Raw genomic sequence first — 17,246 nt, 5'->3', positions numbered from 1 at the left:
AAATTGCTTATAATTTCAATTCTTACTCAGATTTACTGGCTTCAATTTACATTATGAAATGAGTTTATAAAATGTTGCTGCATCCTTATATTTAAACGAAATTCATCTTAACATTAAATCCTGGAATTTTAAGTAGACTACCTTTTCAATGGGAGATAGTCCTACATGGCTTGTTTAGAAGGAGATCACCAAACATCATCCCCAGAATATTAGTACAAAACTTCGCTGAGCTCTGGTAGTGTTATGGGATCCTTGCAGTTGTTGCCTTTCTGGCCAGAAACCTCTGTGGCCAGTGGTGCCTTTGCCTGAGTTTTGCTCAGCCCTGCTGGGCCCACTCGTCCTGGAAGGCTGTACTCGGCTCACACTACCGGCCTGGATCCCATGCCTCCAAGGGAGAGTGTGAGTCAGGCGTAGAATGGCGAGGGGTATGTGAGTGAGCATGGGGTCTGGCCACTGTGCACAGTCAGACATGCCGGTTGCTCCAGGTGCCAGCATGGGTGCCAGATCTCTGTGAGGCTGTGGCTGAACCAGGTGCAACTCAAGCAGCTTCCTCAGCTGGCAGCAGGGAATGCGGTGGCACCCAGAAGCTCGAAGATGCCAGGAGCTGCGGGGCCCCAAAGAGGGAGTTACAACCCTGGCTTGGGGAGCTCCCAGGTCTGGGCCCCCTGAGGCGCCACAGCTCTTCTCTCCTTCTCTTCGCCTGCAATGTGGCAAGCAAGGAGCGCGTTTCAGCCCTGTTTGTATTATGGCTCTTTTAGCCTTGCTATTTGGCGAGTCCTGAGTTCTTGTCCTGCATCCAGGAAGAATGAGGTATGTAGACAAATGGAGGATGAGCAAGATGAAGAGGAGGTTTATTGAGCAATGGAACAGCTCAGAGGAGACCCTCAGTGAGCAGCTCCTCTCCATAGCCAGGGTGCCCCAACGAGTGTTCAGCTGTCTAGTTCCTTTCTGTAGCTGGTCCCCCATCATCTCCTCAGCTTTCAGCAGAGAGGAGACCCTGGGGTGGGCAGTTCCCCTCTGCAGCTGGTTGTCCTGTCCTCTCCCTATCATCTGTCTTCTCTCTGCCCTCTGTTCGAGTCTGGCTGAGTCTGGGGTTTTTATGGGCCTCAGAGGGGAGGAAGTGTGTGCTGATTGGTTCATGTGTGGGCCCAGAGTAAAGCACCACAAGTTCCCCCTCCAGTCTGTGGGACTGGGGGCCTTGCCCCTAGGCTTCAGGCCCTCCCCAGTTTGAAGGCGGGGCTTTCCTGGGCATCAGCCCCCTTCCACCCAGGAGCCTATCTGTCTTCTGCTATGGTTCATGGTGCCCAGGCTGTTCATGCCAAGGAGCACCTGTAGGCCAGCACCCAGCTGTCCTCAGCGCCCCCTCAGCCTCCCTCCCATGCTTGTCGGTGCCCAAAGTCTGGAGGAGAGCAAGGCAGCAGGGGGCTGGTGTGTCAGCACTGCCCCAGGTGTGTGCTCAGCTGGCCAGGCTGCAACAGCCCCCAGGCTTGGTCCTGACTCTGCTCTGAGATTGGAGTGGGCATCAACAGTGGAGAGAAACCAGGCAACCCTTCACAGAGGCAGGGGACCTTCCCAGGCCCCAGAGAGTGCAGAGATGCCGGGTCTGCAGCCATGGTGGGATGGCTGCAGCTGCACTTGGGGAGCTCCCGCCTCATCAACTCAGAAGAGGCAGGGTTCCCACTTGTTCCTGGCTCCCACAGACTCTGTGGAGCATGCAGCTCTGGCCAGACCAGAGTGGGCAGCACAGTCAGCTGCCTCTGGGACACAGGGCATGGGGGACACGGGGCACAGGAACCCATGGCCACCACTGCTGCTCCCACAGCTGCTCCTGCTGTCGCCACTCGCGCCTGCCTGCCGCAGCTGGCACCACGGCAGCAGCCGCTCTGGACAGACCACCACTGCCATCAGTAGGTAAGGTATCTTTGCCTGGTTCAATGTGTGGCCTTTTGCCTTGCATGCTTTTATGTCTGTTACTCTATTTAAAAAGTCCTATTTAGCCAGGCATGGTGACTCGCACCTATAATCCCAGCACTTTGGGAGGCCAAGGCGGGTGGATCACTTGAGGCCAGGAGATCAAGACCAGCCTGGCCAACGTCGCGGAACCCTGTCTATACCAAAAATACAAAAATTAGCCAGGTGTGATCGTGCATGCCTGAAGTCCCAGCTACTTGGGAGGTTGAGGCAGGAGAATTGCTTGAACCTGAGATGCTGAGGTTGCAGTGAGCCAAGGTCGTGCCACTGCACTCCAACCTGGGTGACAGAATGAGACCTTGTCTCAAGGAAATGAAAAATAAATAAATAAAAAGTCTTATTTCAGTAATGCTATGGTTGAATATGTCCCCCAAAGTTCATGTGTTGGAAACTTAATCCGCCATATTCATATGTTGATGGTATTTGTAAGTGGAGCCTTTGGGAGGTAATTTGGGTTAGATGAGGTGAGCAGGGTGGGGCCCCCATTATGGGATTGGTGGCTTCATAAGAAAAGAGAGAGGCCAGGTGCAGTGGCTCATGCCTGTAATCCCAGCACTTTGGGAGGCTGAAGCAGGCAGATCACCTGAGGTTGGGAGTTCAAGACCACCCTGGCCAACATGGTGAAACACCATCTCTACTAAAAACGCAAAAATTAGCCAGGCGTGGTGGCACACGCCTGTAATCCCAGCTACTTGGGAGGCTAGGGCAGGAGAATCATTTGAACCCAAGAGGCAGAGGTTGCAGTGAGCAAAGATCGTGCCACTGTACTCTAAGCTGGGTGACAGAGTGAGACTCCATCTCAAAAAAAAAAAAAAAAAAAGAGGGAGAGAGGATTGAGATTGTTGTTTTTGTTCTTTGCTTTTTAAATGGGATGTAACTTGAAAGCTACGATCATTGTCTAAAATTGGAAATATGATTCCTTTATTTGTCAGTGGTAAAATAAATCTCACTGGGTTAACATTACATAAAATAAAATAATCCCTAGGTCAAGTTGACTGTAATTTGGTGAAAGGTATTAATCCTGGTAAAGAAACACTGAGTCCCTCAGAAAATGAGGGGAGTGGAAATGAGTACTGGTTAGGAACAGAGGCACAGAGAAGGGAACTCAGCAATGTCCACCTTGCTGATGGGATCTTTAACCTTGTTCTTCAGATGAAGTGCAGCTGATATCTATAATGGAGATTGGATCCCTCAGGTTTTTGTGGCTTAACAATATTACCCTTCAAAGTCACCCAACAATTGCCTAGGTGGTGAGCTAGTCCTTCTCTGGTGACAGTTGACCATACTGGGATTGCTCTTTCCATTTAAAGTGGAACAAGAGTATATTTGGTGTAGGATTAAGAATACCCGCATGTATCATATACTTCTTTTCTTTTCTTCTTCTTCTTTTTTTTTTTTTTGAGATGGAATTTCGTTCTTCTCACCCAGGCTGGGGTGCAATGGCACAATCTCGACCCACTGCAACCTCTGCCTCCCAAGTTCAAGCAATTGTCCTGCCTCAGCCTCATGAGTAGTTGGGATTACAGGCGCTCACCACCACGCCCAGTTAATTTTTTGTATTTTTAGTAGAGACGGGGTTTTGCCATGTTGGCTAGGCTGGTCTCAAACTCCTGACCTCAGGTGGTCTGCCTGCCTCGGCCTCCCAAGTGCTGGGATTACAGGCGTGAGCCACTGCTCCCGGCCAACTTCTAAAAGTATGTAAGGTAGCTTTTACACCTGGACGGCCAGTTGGTATTAAGGACCCTAATATAAAGTTCTTATGAAAATTAAAACCATTAATTTGGATGTGGCACAAAAATGAAAGAGTGACTGAAACCGTTAAAATTAAATAGTGTACATATTGCTTCAAATAAATATTTAATCACCCGTTATTCATTTATTCTGTTTGTCAAACACTATTCATTTACATTGCAAAGTTAGTTCTGTAGAGTGTTACATCTTGGATTTTTTTTTTTAATTAAGAACTAACTCAACTGGATGCAGTGGCTCACACCTGTAATCCCAGCACTTTGGGAGGCCAAGGTAGGAGGACTGCTTGAGCCCTGGAGTTCAAGATGAGGCTGGACAACATAGGGAGACCCATTTTTAGAAACAATAAAAACAATTAGCCAGATGTGGTGGCGTGCACCTGTGGTCCTAGCTACTCAGGAGGCTGAGGCGAGAGGATCACTTCAGTGTGGGAGGTCGAGGGTGTAGTGAGTCTTGATTGCACCATTGCACTCCAGCCTGGGTGACAGAGGAGAGACCCTGTCTCAAAAAACAAAAAAAAACTAACAAACAAAAACTTAATTTCAAAGACATTGAAATACATGGAATTTTTCAGACTACGACAGCAGAGCTTCAGAAAATTCAATAAAACAAGGGTTTGTTGAGTGCCTAAAGTGAATAAGCACTATGTCAGGTGCTTTGGGGATAACAAGGATGTTCGAAACAGGATTCCTTCCCCAAAGAGGCTGCAATATATAGACCAAGAGTGGATATAAATAAGTAAGACAGAACAGATCATAATAAATGAAATAATGGAAATACAAATGAGAAGCTACTAAGTGGATAAAAGGAAGAAATTAATTCAAAATATGAAGTATTGAGAAGGATTCATAGAAGGAGATGGGTTTGAACTCTAATGCAAAAGAGAAGGAAGAAGAGTATCCCCTAGTTGCAAGTAATTTTTGAAGAAGGGCACATGCATGATAGATGCTTTAAGCTCTGCTATATATAAAAGGTCTTTCTACTGCTCATACACATGAACAACTAGTTGGCTGTCTATGAAATTCTTTTATTTTTAATTTATTTTTTGTAGAGATAGAGTCTGGCTATGTTGAACTCACAGCTTCAATCAATCCTCCCTGCCTTAGCCTCTCAAAGTGTTGAGATTACAGGCGTGAGCCACCATGCCTGGCCCTTTTAAATTCTTGAATGACAAACTTTTGCCTCTCAGAACTGATTGCTGTGTTATGATCACGGCTTGTTCCCCTCAAAGCTTTATTTTAAAACAGCTTTATGGAGATGTAATTAACATACCATGTAAAGTGTACAGTGCATTGGGTTTTGTTACATTACATTATTATTTTTATTGTGGTAAATTATATATATAACATGAAATTTACCCTTTAACTATTATTTAAATTTATTTTTATTTTTTTAGAGACAGAGACTCGCAATGTTTCCCAGGCTGGACTCGAACTCCTGGGCTAAAGTGATCCTCTTGCCTCAGCCTCTTGAACAGTTGGGGCTACTATTTTTAAGTACACAATTCAGTGATGTTAATTATATTCACAATGTTGTGCGACCATCACTATTTAGTCCCAAAACTTTTTCACCACCCCAGATAGAAACTCTGTAAGAATAAAGCAATAACTCCTTACCCCTAGCCCCTGGTAAATTGGTATTCTACTTTCTGTCTTTATGAATTTGCCTGTTCTAGGTACCTTATATAAGTGGAATCACACAGTATTTGTCCTTTGGTGTCTGGCTTATTTCACTTAGCATAGCATAATGTTTTCAAGGTTCATGCATGTTGCAGGATATATCAGAACTTTATTTCTTTTTATGGACTTACCTTCTGTAAGTCTATTTCTATACTTACCTTCTGTCTTCTAGTTTTATCAAATTATTGAAAGTGGAGTATTGAAGTCTCCAACTATTCTTGTAGAACTGTCTATTTTTCCCTTCAATTCTGTTCATTTTTGCTTTATATATTTTAGGGCTCCTTTGTTAAGTATCTTTATGTTTATAATTGTTATATCTTGTTGCTGTATTGACACTTCTATCAATATATAATGTCCTTCTTTGTCTCTTATAAACTTTTTAAACATAAAGTACATTTTTCCTGACAATAATGGAGCCATCCCAGCTCTTTATGGGCTACTATTTGCATGAAACATCTTTTTCCATCCTCTTACTTTGAACCTCTTTGTGTCCTTGTATCTAAAGTGAGTCTCTTGTAGATAGTATATACACAGATATACCATCAGTTTTCTTACCCTATCCTTACTTACTTTCTTACCCTTTTCTTACTATATCCTGTTTTCTTACTCAATCTACCAATGTCTTTCAATAGGAGAGCTTAATCCATTTATATTTAATATGATTACTGATAAGGAAGGAACAACTATTACTGCCATTTAGCTATTTGTTTTTTGTGCGTCTCATATGTTTTTTGTTCTTGATTTCCTCCAGTACTGTTTATTTTTGTATTTAGTTGCTTTTTGTGGTGTACCATTTTTATTCCCTTCTTTTCTTTTCTGTATATTTTTAGTTGCTTTTTTAGTGGTTACCTTGGTGGTTACAATTCACATCTTAAACTTATAACCATTTAGCTTTGAACAATACCAACTTAGTTTCAATAGTATACACCCTGCTCCCGTACATCTTTGTCCCTTCTTTTTTATATTGTTATTTTCAGAGATTACATCTTTATAGGTTGCATGCCTACTGACATTTATAATTATTATTTGTATATCATTTGCCTTTTCAATCACCTAGGAAAAAGAGAAGCTACGAACCAAACCAAAAGTACAAAAATACAGGCATTTATATTTTATATATACCTATGAAGTTACCTGTACTAGTATTCTTTGATTTTTTCTCATATCTTCAAGTTACTGTCTACTGTCCTTTCATTTCAGCCTGAAGGACTCCATTTAGTATTTCTTGTAGGGCATATATACTGCCATTTGTGTATCTGGAACAATTTTATTTCCAGATAAACTTGCATTTTTTTTATGTTGTTATTTTTGTGTGTGTGTGTGTGTTTTTTTTTTTTTGAGACAGTCTCACTCTGTTGCCCAGGCTGGAGTGCAGTCATACAATCTTGGCTCACTGCAACCTCTCTCTCGGGTTCAAGTGATTCTCCTGCCTCAGCTTACCAAGTTGCTGGGATTACAGGCATACACCGGCACGTCTGGCTAATTTTTGTATTTTTAGTAGAGATGGGGTTTCACCATGTTGGCCAGACTGATCTTGAACTCCTGACCCAGGTGGTCCACCTGCCTTGGCCTCCCAAAGTGCCAGGATTACAGGCGTGAGCCACCTCGCCCAGCCTAAACTTGTATTCTTGAAGTATCATTTTGCCACATGTGGAATTCTTGGTTGACAGTTTTTTTCTTTCATGACTTTAAATTTGTCATCCAGCTGCCTCTGGCTCATATGGTTCCTGATGAGAAATCATCTGTTAATCTTATTGAAGATTCTTTGTACTTGACTCTTAGTTTCTCTCTTGCTGCTTTCAAAATTCTCTCTTTGTGTTCAGGTTTCAACCATTTGACTATAATGTGTCTCACTGTGGATCCCTTTCAGTTTATCTTGCTCAGAATTTGTTGAGCTCCTTGGATGTGTATATTCATGTCTTTCATCAGATTGAGATCGATTTTGGCCATTATATCATAAAATATGTTTTTCTACCCTCTTTTCCCTTCTCCTTCTAAAATTCCCATAATGTATATGTTGGCACACTTGATGGTGTCTGATGTGGTTAGGCTTTGTGTCCCCACCCAAATCTCATCTTGAACTGTAATCCCCAGGTGTTGAGGGAGGAACCTAGTGGGAGGTGATTGGATTATGGGGGCAGTTTCCCCCATGCTGTTCTCATGATAGTGAGTGAGTTCTCATGAGATCTGATGGTTTTATAAGTGTTTGGCAAGTTCCTCCTTCACTCACTCTTCTCTCTCCTGCCATCTTATGAAGAAGGTGACTGCTTCCTCTTCCACCATGATTGTAAGTTTCCCGAGGCCTCCCCAGCCATGCAGAACTGTGAGTCAATTAAACCTCTTTTATTTATAAATTACCCAGTCTTGGGCAATTCTTGGGCAAATCACACTTGGGCAGTGTGAGAACAAACTAATATGGTGTCCAACAGGTCTCTCAGATGTGGTTCAATTTTCTTTTTTAACTTTGTGCTCCTCCAACAGGATAATATCAAATTTCTTAAGTTCCAGTTTGTTGATCCTTTCTTCTGCCTGCTCAAATCTGTTGAGTCCTTGTAGTAATTTTTAAATATCAGTTATTATAACTTTCCGCTCCAGAATTTCTGGTTGGTTTATTTTTATAATTTCTAACTCTTTATTGATACTCTCATTTTATTGATATTTTCATTAGCCATACATCACTTTTCTGATCTTTAGTTCTTTGCCCATGGTTTCCATTAGCTCATTGAATATATTTAAGACCATTGATTTAACATCTTGGACCAATAATTCCAATGTCTAGACTTCTTCAGGAATGTCTTCTGTCAAATTCTTTATTTCCTATGAATGGGTCATACTTTCTTGTTTCTTATATGTTTTGTCTTTTTTTTTTTTTGAAATTGAGAACTGGACATTCTGAGTATTGTGTTGTGGTGACTCTGGAAATATAATTCTCCCACTCCTCAGAGATTGCAAGGTTTTCTTTGTTAAGGACTAGAGCCATCTTTTTGTGACCCTTTCAAATTATTGTTGTAAATTGAATATTCCTTATTGTATGTGGTAACTGCAGTTTCTCTTCATTGTCTCGTCAGTCAACTAGTGACCTTACAAACATTTCCTTAAGTGTCTTGCTCTCAAAATCGGCAAAATAGATTATGTCTCTTTAAACTCCTCTTCAGTTCCTGTAGGATGAAACAATGCTGGCCCTTTAGCAATCAGCAATCAAAACACACAGCCCTGATTTTTGGAGGGCAAGGTTCTTATTGCCCACCTGGCTCCAGCAAGCCACACCAAGAATGCTTGCTGCCGTCCCTTCAGGTGCCTGTTGCCGGTTTAGGGGATAGGAGATGGTAGTGGCTACTGCTGGAAAGCTAAAATTGTCTGAAATTTACCATTCTCTTTATCCAGCCCTCTCTCCTGGGTGCTGCATATGTTCTACTAGAATCAGAATTCCAAAATACAGTTGATCTTTAACCAACATGGGATTCAGGGGCCCTGACCTCCCATGCAGTTGAAAATCTACATGTAACTTTTGACTCCCCCAAAACTTAACCACTGATAGTCTACTGTTGACCAGAAGCCTTACTGATAACATAAGCGTCCAATTAACACATATAATACATATGTATTCTTACAATAAAGTAAGTTAGAGAAAAGAAAATGTTATTAAGGAAATCATAAGGAAGAGAAAATATATTTCCTATTCATTAAATGAAACTGGATCATCATAATGGTCTTCATACTTGTCATCTTCACGTTGAATAGGTTGAGGAGGAGGAGAAAGAGGAGGGGCTGGTCTTACTTTCTCAGGAGTGGCAAAAGTGGAAGAAAATCCCTGAATATGTGGATCTACAGTTCAAATTAGTATCGTTAAAGGGTCAACTGTAGTTGTTTCAGACAACCTCTGCCAGTTGACTTGTTGCTTTGGTGGAGGGATAGATGCCTGGACTTCCATTCCAACATCTCCCCTGACATATGTGTTGTATTTTGGCATTTAATATGAAAGAAGAGAAATATGAACCTAGAATAATTTGTATTCTTTTGTGGATTATCTGTTTTTCTCTTTCTCACTTTTTCTGCCTGGTTAATTGTAGATTTTTTCCTTCTTTACCTTTATAAATTTTAAAGGCAGCGTGTATCCTAGGTGTTTATTTTAATTCGTTTTTTCTAGTTCATTGCATGTCCTTTTGCCTTGCATGCTTAAATCTTTTATTCAGTTCAAGCAAGTCTTATTTAATAATATCTTCAATTACTGCTTCTGTTCCAACTGTGCTCTTACTTCTTCTAAAATAGTTATTTTGGGTTTTTAAAAATTCAGGTTAGCTCTCCGTTTCTTATTTCTATTTTTTGCAAAACGATTTTTGTCTTTTAAAAAGCCATTTCCAAATGCATATTTTAGTTCTGCTATTGCGACATTAGTTTCTTTTCATACCTATCCTTTTTTTATGTCAGCGCTTTAAAAAAACCTTTCATCTTAATTATTTTCAACTCTTTATGATTCTTCCAAATGGCTTTCTGGCTCCTCTTCCATGTATTTTTGTAGTCTAGGATTACTTTTTCTGTGGTTCCTATATTATTTTATTTCATTGAATTTAAGACCCTTTGGTTTGTGCTTTAAAAAAAAATCTCACTAATGGGGCACGGTGCCTCACGCCTGTAATTCCAGCACTTTGGGAGGCCGAGGTGGACGGATCATGAGGTCAGGAGATCAAGACCAGCCTGGTCAGCATGGCGAAACCCCGTCTCTACTAAAAATACAAAAAAATTAGCCAGGCATGGTAGGACGCGCCTGTAGTCCCAGCTACTCGGGAGGCTGAGGCAGAAGAATCGCTTGAACCAGGGAGTCAGAGGTTGCAGTGAGCACGAGATTGTGCCACTGCACTCCAGCCTGGCAACAGAGCGAGACTCCGTCTCAAACAAAACAAAACTTACTGAAAGCTATCAACAGAAGATTTCACATAACTATGTCATGACTGACACCTGGCTAACAGCGATTTAAGACAGCATCAATTATAAGATGCATTCAGATTACAGAGATAGTAAAAATGGAAAAACCAAACAAATTAAAATTGGATCATAGAATAGAAACAGTGTGCCTAATTTTCAGAGTGGATATCTTTCTCTGAATTAATCAAGATTATATTATCTTTCTCTTTTACTGCCATTTCTTTCATAAGCTTTATTTTGTTTATTCTTTTAAAATTTATTAGTGAGGGACATCATAGCCTCAAAAGATCTTCCCTTTTGGAAATGGGCTCATGTGGGTTCAAATTAGAGCTCCGCTTCTTACCGTGTGACTAGACTAGTCTGGGTATAGGCTAGGCTGTTATGCAAAGAAACCCCAAAATATTGGGGTTTAGGTAAATCAGGAATTTTTTTTCTCATATAAGAGTCCAAAGGTGAGCAGTCCACTACTGATGGAACAAGTCTGCCATCCTCAATATCATAAGAATGTTTATATTGACGTCCTTAATACTGCTGGCCATCCAAGTATAAAAGCTACCTCAAATACTTTTTAAAGTATTTATAGTAGAAATATAAATACTTAACAACAAAATTAAGCATATGTTTTAATAAAACATACATCATTATCTATTCGGTAGCACAATCTATTGGGAGTTAGTTGAGATCAGCAGGCAGAAAAATATATAACAGCATTACAAGATGAGTGTCACCATGTGATTTATTTTGGGGTAAATCTACACGCTCGAGAAATGAGTAATGTAATAATTATACTTTTCTGTAATATAAAGAATCTTCAGCACACTCTGGCTGTCCCTCTGGGTCCCAAAGTACCCTTCAAGACAGGGTGACTTTGAGTTCTCATTTACCAGCCATGCTAGCAACTATATGCAGGATGCTTGAGAGGGAGATTGAGGTTGAGAATCCAGCAGGTGGTGCTCTCAGCAATTGGTACAAAGTGACCTCAACAGGATTCCATTTGGGAGTGATACAGCTCAGCCTTCACTGTCCACGTCTCCTAATTCTTGACCCTCAGCAAGTGATAATAGGCCCTAGTGAAAATGAGAAAGGTGCGCTCAGAAATTTTTGAATCCAAGCTTAATATCAAAGTTCAGGGTGTCTTCTTTTTGTTTAATTCCGTTTCTCTTTGCGACTAAGGTATTCAGGAAAAGGCACACTGAATGAAAAATATTGTTCATTTCACAAGTATAGGTTTCAGCCAGGTTTATCAGAGTGTAGATAGGTATGGGGCACAAAAATTCTAATTGTGAAATGAAAAGGCTAACAAAGTCTTTTTGTGTGTCAAGTGTGGGTGATAAGAAGAGAATTATAGGCGCAGTGGCTCGCGCCTATAATCCTAGCGCTTTAGGAGGCCGAAGCAGGCAGATTGCCTGAGCTCAGGAGTTTGAGACCAGCCTGGGCAACAAGGTAAAACCCCGTCTCTACTAAAATACAAAAAATTAGCCGAGTGTGGCAGCGTGTGCCTGTAGTCCCAGCTACTCAGGAGGCTGAGGCAGGAGAATCGCTTGAACCCGGGAAGCGGAGGTTGCAGTGAGCCGAGATCACATCACTGCACTCCAGCCTGGGCGACAGAGCAAGACTCCATCTCCATTAAAAAAAAAAAAAAAAGAGAGAGAGAGAGAATTTCAGCAGGTAAGAGAGAGATCCAGTATTAGTTAATATCAACTTTCAAAAGGAGTCTGTGTCAATGCAGTTCACTTTAGTCAAAGAAGATAAGACTAGTCAGGGACACTCAATTTCCAATTAGGATTGGAAGAATAAGCCAAGGTATCTTCTCTGTTCACCGTAGGCCAGGCCGTTATCTCAAATTTGGAATATTTCAGCAGCCTCCTCACTGAGTATGTCACTTTGTTGTCAGCAGATCTTTGGATAATTGTTATCACTATGCAGAAAGAATTCTGTGTTAAAACAGCCTTAGCACTCTATGGGCGTGGAAGGTGCGTGCTGTTGGTGTTTCTCTGCCTCTCTCCTGGTCATTTCATCTGCCCGCTGCTCGCTCTCTAACCAGCCCTCCTATAACCCATCTCATCAGGCACCTCCTTTTTTCGCCAGTCAGCCCTCGTCCTTTCTGGCCACAGTCTACTTTGAGGAAGTTGGCAGTGAGCTCAGAAGCATATATCATGTCTGCTCCACCGATGACTGACATAGAGACAACTCATGCCCAGGAGCCGTGGTCTTTGGGAAGTTACTGGGGTCCTAAGCCCTGGAACAAAAAAAAAGGCAAACAAGCTTTGGCTAATGGTGGGCATTGGCATGAGGCAGGTGCAAGCACTAACTGAGGCCATGTGTCCTTTGCCAAAGAAAACATACGTAGAGTAAGTTTAGATGTTATCATTCATTCAACAATGATTTCTTGAGTACCTGCTGATGTAAGTGTTGTGATAAGCAGTGAGGATTCATGGATATATCAAGCATGATCCCTATCTTTAAAGAACTTGCCATCTATCAGGCGTAGGGGCCAAAGGAAACCTTCCCTTTTGCACACTGAATGTTAGCTGAAAACTGAAAAAAGATTAATAGGAGAAAAGACCTTTTAAATTTTACTTGAATATGCATTCACAGGGGAATCACAGAATTAATTACCCAGTAATCCAGTGGGTACTCCAGATGCTTCTTCATAGGGGAGGGAAGGGGAGATAAGGGAAATGTGGCAATTTGGGGGATAGTAAGTGATTTTTAGGGGGAAATGAAGGGACCAGGAAAACATAGAATTGCCTGGACAAAGTCTGTTGGACTCTCAGAGCAGACAATGGCTGGTAAATTATTCTCTCGGAAATGGGACCAAAATAGAAGGCTATGATTTGTGACAAAAGTCTGTCCAGGTGTGTTGACAGAGTTCAGTCTTTCTTCCTGTGATATAAGTAGATGAAAACTCAGGGAAGGAAGTAGACGTCATTGTTTTCTTCTTTGGCAGGTCCAGACCTCAGGCAGATAAGGGAACAGCTTCTTTCAGCATCTGCTGGTCTCTAAGGGCCTTTCATTTAACATAATCAGCATAACTACCAGGGTTCCATATTTTGGGTATCAGTTTCTGAGGCCCAACACAGGGATAAAAAACTTCCAGGCTGGATGTGGTGGCTCATGCCTGTAATCCCAGCACTTTGGGAGGCTGAGGCGGGCGGATCACTTGAGGTCAGAAGTTCGAGACTAGCCTGGCCAACACGGTGAAACCCCATCTCCACTAAAAATACAAAAATTAGCCCAGTGTGGTGGTGGGTGCCTGTAATCCCAGCTACTTGGGAGGCTGAAGTGGGAGAATTTCTTGAATTGGGGAGGCGGAGGTTGCAGTGAGGAGAGATTGCACCACTGCACTCCAGGCAGGGACGACAGAGTGAGATGAGACTGTCTCAAAAAAAAAAAAAAAAAAAAAGAACTTCCAATTTAGTAATCTTGTTGGACACTAGAGTTTTAAGGGAAGACTAGTGGGTTGGTGGGTTGCATTATCTGAAAGACTTGGTTCATCTCTGATGCCCAGGCAGTTAAGTAACCCGTTTTATTGTTAACTCTTATAATAACTCTCATAATAGTATTGAATGTGTACATGTGTCAGGACATAAATAGAATGTAAATTTAATGTTTAAATTTAAATCCAGAGGACCCGAAGGGCTTTCATACATCTGAAATAAACAAATAGTCTGCTTTTTATGTATTTATTGCTTAAATGAATATTCCAACAGTCTAGGAATTCATTTGGTTTTGAAAATTTTATTTATATAGTATTTCCATTTAATATTTTTTCTCGCAGTGGTAATTTTTTCTACCTATTTTTTTCTATGCCATTAGGTATGGAACATTTCATGCACAAAACAGAGTTGGGTGATTTAGACACCTGACCCTATGGGGAAAAAATGTGGATTTTTGATATGTTGGAGGATGGCTTGCTCCCATAGTCTACACTTGGGAAGGAAGTGGATGTGTTCTGTGTCTGGTTTTAGAATAAGACTCAGAATCACTAACATTTAAAATTCATCTTGGGATAATGGGTAAGAACAGTCTTAGCTGGGCGTGGTGGCTCACACATGTAATCTTAGCACTTTGAGACTCTGAGGTGGGCGGATCTCTTCAGCTCAGGAGGTAGAGGCTGCAGTGAGCCGTGTTCACACCGCTGTACTCCAGCCTGGGTGACAGAGTGAGAATTTGTCTCAAAAAAAAAAAGAATAGTCTTAGACATCAGAGATGTGCTTTCTTGTCCTGACTTTGTTGCCAACTAGCTGGGTGACCAGCACTTACCCATGATTGTCTCAGTTTTCTAATGAATAAGGATAATAATATTTAACTCAAGGGGACTGCTGAGAGGAGCAACTCTGATAATATGTGTCTCTTGTCCTTTCTGAGCCTCAGTTTGTCAAATGAAGGAATTTGGATGAGACTATCTCTAGGCCATAATTTCCTGAAATCTTGATAATACCTTTAAATAGGTATTTCCCCAAATGCAGTTCCCAGAAGGATTTTAGATACGTAGAAGATAATTGAATTATTAGTTATGGCAGACATGTGCTCAGGGTGTGTGCACAAGGACTGGAGTTGGATTTGCTTGGCCTCACAGAAATCCCGGCTGCCTGTGTACCATGTCCCACAGCTTTGCAGAATTACCCAAATGAAGCAGGACAATGAGCAATTTTATGATAACCATTTGGGGGCTGTCAGATTTAGGAAAAGGCAATAAAGGTTGAATTGCACGGCAACTACTTGGAGCCCACACAGCTCCCCACTGGGATTCAGACATGAGACTCACTCAGCATATGAGCTTCCATGGGAACGCTGAAGTAGACCCCTTAACGGGAGGAGAGAGCTGTGTTCTGGGACCGCTGTGTACACCTCCTGCTCCCACTGTGACACCCACCACAGTGCAAGGAAGGAACAGACAGTAGCCTTAACCCTTGTGGTCAGTTTCTCAGGCTCAGGGGCTGCTCCTTGGCAGGCTAAAGCTGTACAGTCTGAGACCAGGAACATTCTGCAGCAGCGAAGGCACTGCAGCAAACAATGGGGAAAGGACACCACACAGGTAGGAGATACCTATGTATTTTTATTATAGTTACCTTCTATTTATGGAAAAGTAACTTTGCTTTCCCACTTACAATAACGATACATTTTTTTTTCTTCTTTTGTTGAGACAGTCTTGCTCTGTTGCCTAGGCTGGAATGCAGTGGCACCATCTTGGCCAGGCTGTTCTCGAACTCCTGGCCTCAAGTGATCCACCTGCCTCAACCACCCAAAGTGCTGGGATTACAGGCATGAGCCACTGCACCCAGCCAGATTTTCTGTTTTGATATAAGAAGTTAATTTAAAATGAAAATATTAAGAGTACTGGGTAAAAAATTGTGGTAGTGTACCAGAATGATTGGAGTTTGGGAAACACTGACACGTTGTTTGATTGGATTGAATATCACTTGGCAAATCTGTTGAAGAGGAAAAGGATCTTCAGGCAAATTCTGGAGATGGGAAAACAGGCAAAAACAACAAACAGGGCAGTAGTCTAGTCTATGGAACACAAAGCCAAGGAGGAGGAATGCAGGAGAAAATGAATCTGTGACCACAGAAAGAAGCAGAAAGTGAGAGGTCAAAGGGAAAATCAAAGGCAGCTTTTTCACACTGTGAAGAACCAAGTAACTCAGGAAACTGGGGCAGCAAGCCTTGAGGCTGCCCAGATACTGACATCCAGCAAGAGGGGGGCTGATTGAGCTAGGGGACCCAGGGGGAAGAAGTCTGGGTGTTATCTGAGAATGACAGAACGGGCAAGAAAACAACGAAGCTGTGAAATGTGAAGCCATTTTGGTATGTGTGTAATTGAAAACAAAAAAAAGTTACTATTGTTAAGCCTGGGAAAATTTGTTTATGAAACATGAGAAAATCCCCATTAGAACAGCCCTTAAGCCCCTAACATACTCCATACTCTAAAATGGCATTCTCTCTAATGCTTCCTTTAGTAGAAAGGAATTGACACATGTTCTTGTATCTCCACCAAGCTATGAGAACAGATCTCAGCCTTTGTAAGCTGCCAGTTTTACTTTTCCAGCCTGAGGTCCACACACATAGCCACAGTGCAGGGTGCCTCCAAGGGCATCTTCCATGGAGGATAAGGTAGTTTGATTCACCAGGGCTCTAAAATCACAATTCCTTAGGCTAACGTGCAGGCAAGAGTACCAGGCTGAAGAACATTTGTCATGACATGCCAGTATAACCAGTATCTCAGACACAGTGGGTTCCTGGGGATCAAAAAATAAAAATGACAAGATGTAAGGCAGTGCTGGCCAGGACCCTCCCCGTTGATGTTATCTGTAAATCTCATAAGAAAGCATTGCAGGATGGGCACGGTGGCTCACGCCTGTAATCCCAGCACTTTGGGAGGCCAAGGCAGATGGATCACCTGAGGTCAGGTGTTCGAGACCAGCCTGGCCAACATGGTGAAACACTGTCTTTACTAAAAATACAAAAATTAGCCAGGTGTGGTGGTGGGCGCGTGTAATCCAGTTACTCGGGAGGCTGAGGCAGGAGAATCGCTTGAACCTGGGAGATGGAGGTTGCAGTGAGCTGAGATCACACCACTGCACTCCAGCCTGGGCAACAGAGCAAGACTCCATCTCAAAAAAAAAAAAAAAAAAGAAAAGAAAGCATTGCAATGGAAGGTACAAGTGGGGGATAAGACATTTGGCATACTTGGTCTTTAAGACCCATACCACGTGTTGTCTCTTTCATTAAACAAAAAATGTTCATAAACTATGTTAAAGAGAACAAAAGGGTGTAGGTCGGGAAAGGGAAAGAATCTTGACCCCAGAGACATAGATACTCTTCAACAGCAAAACTGCTCACTTTGCTTTGATGGAAGAGTCAGATGGGTATTGAAGGAAAACTGTCTAGAAGAGAGGAATAAAGCATGTGAAGAGAAAA

The sequence above is a fragment of the Symphalangus syndactylus genome, chromosome 19 (genome assembly GCF_028878055.3).
Source record: "Symphalangus syndactylus isolate Jambi chromosome 19, NHGRI_mSymSyn1-v2.1_pri, whole genome shotgun sequence".
In the NCBI taxonomy this organism is placed as follows: domain Eukaryota; kingdom Metazoa; phylum Chordata; class Mammalia; order Primates; family Hylobatidae; genus Symphalangus; species Symphalangus syndactylus.
Note: the sequence above shows the minus strand (reverse complement) of the source record.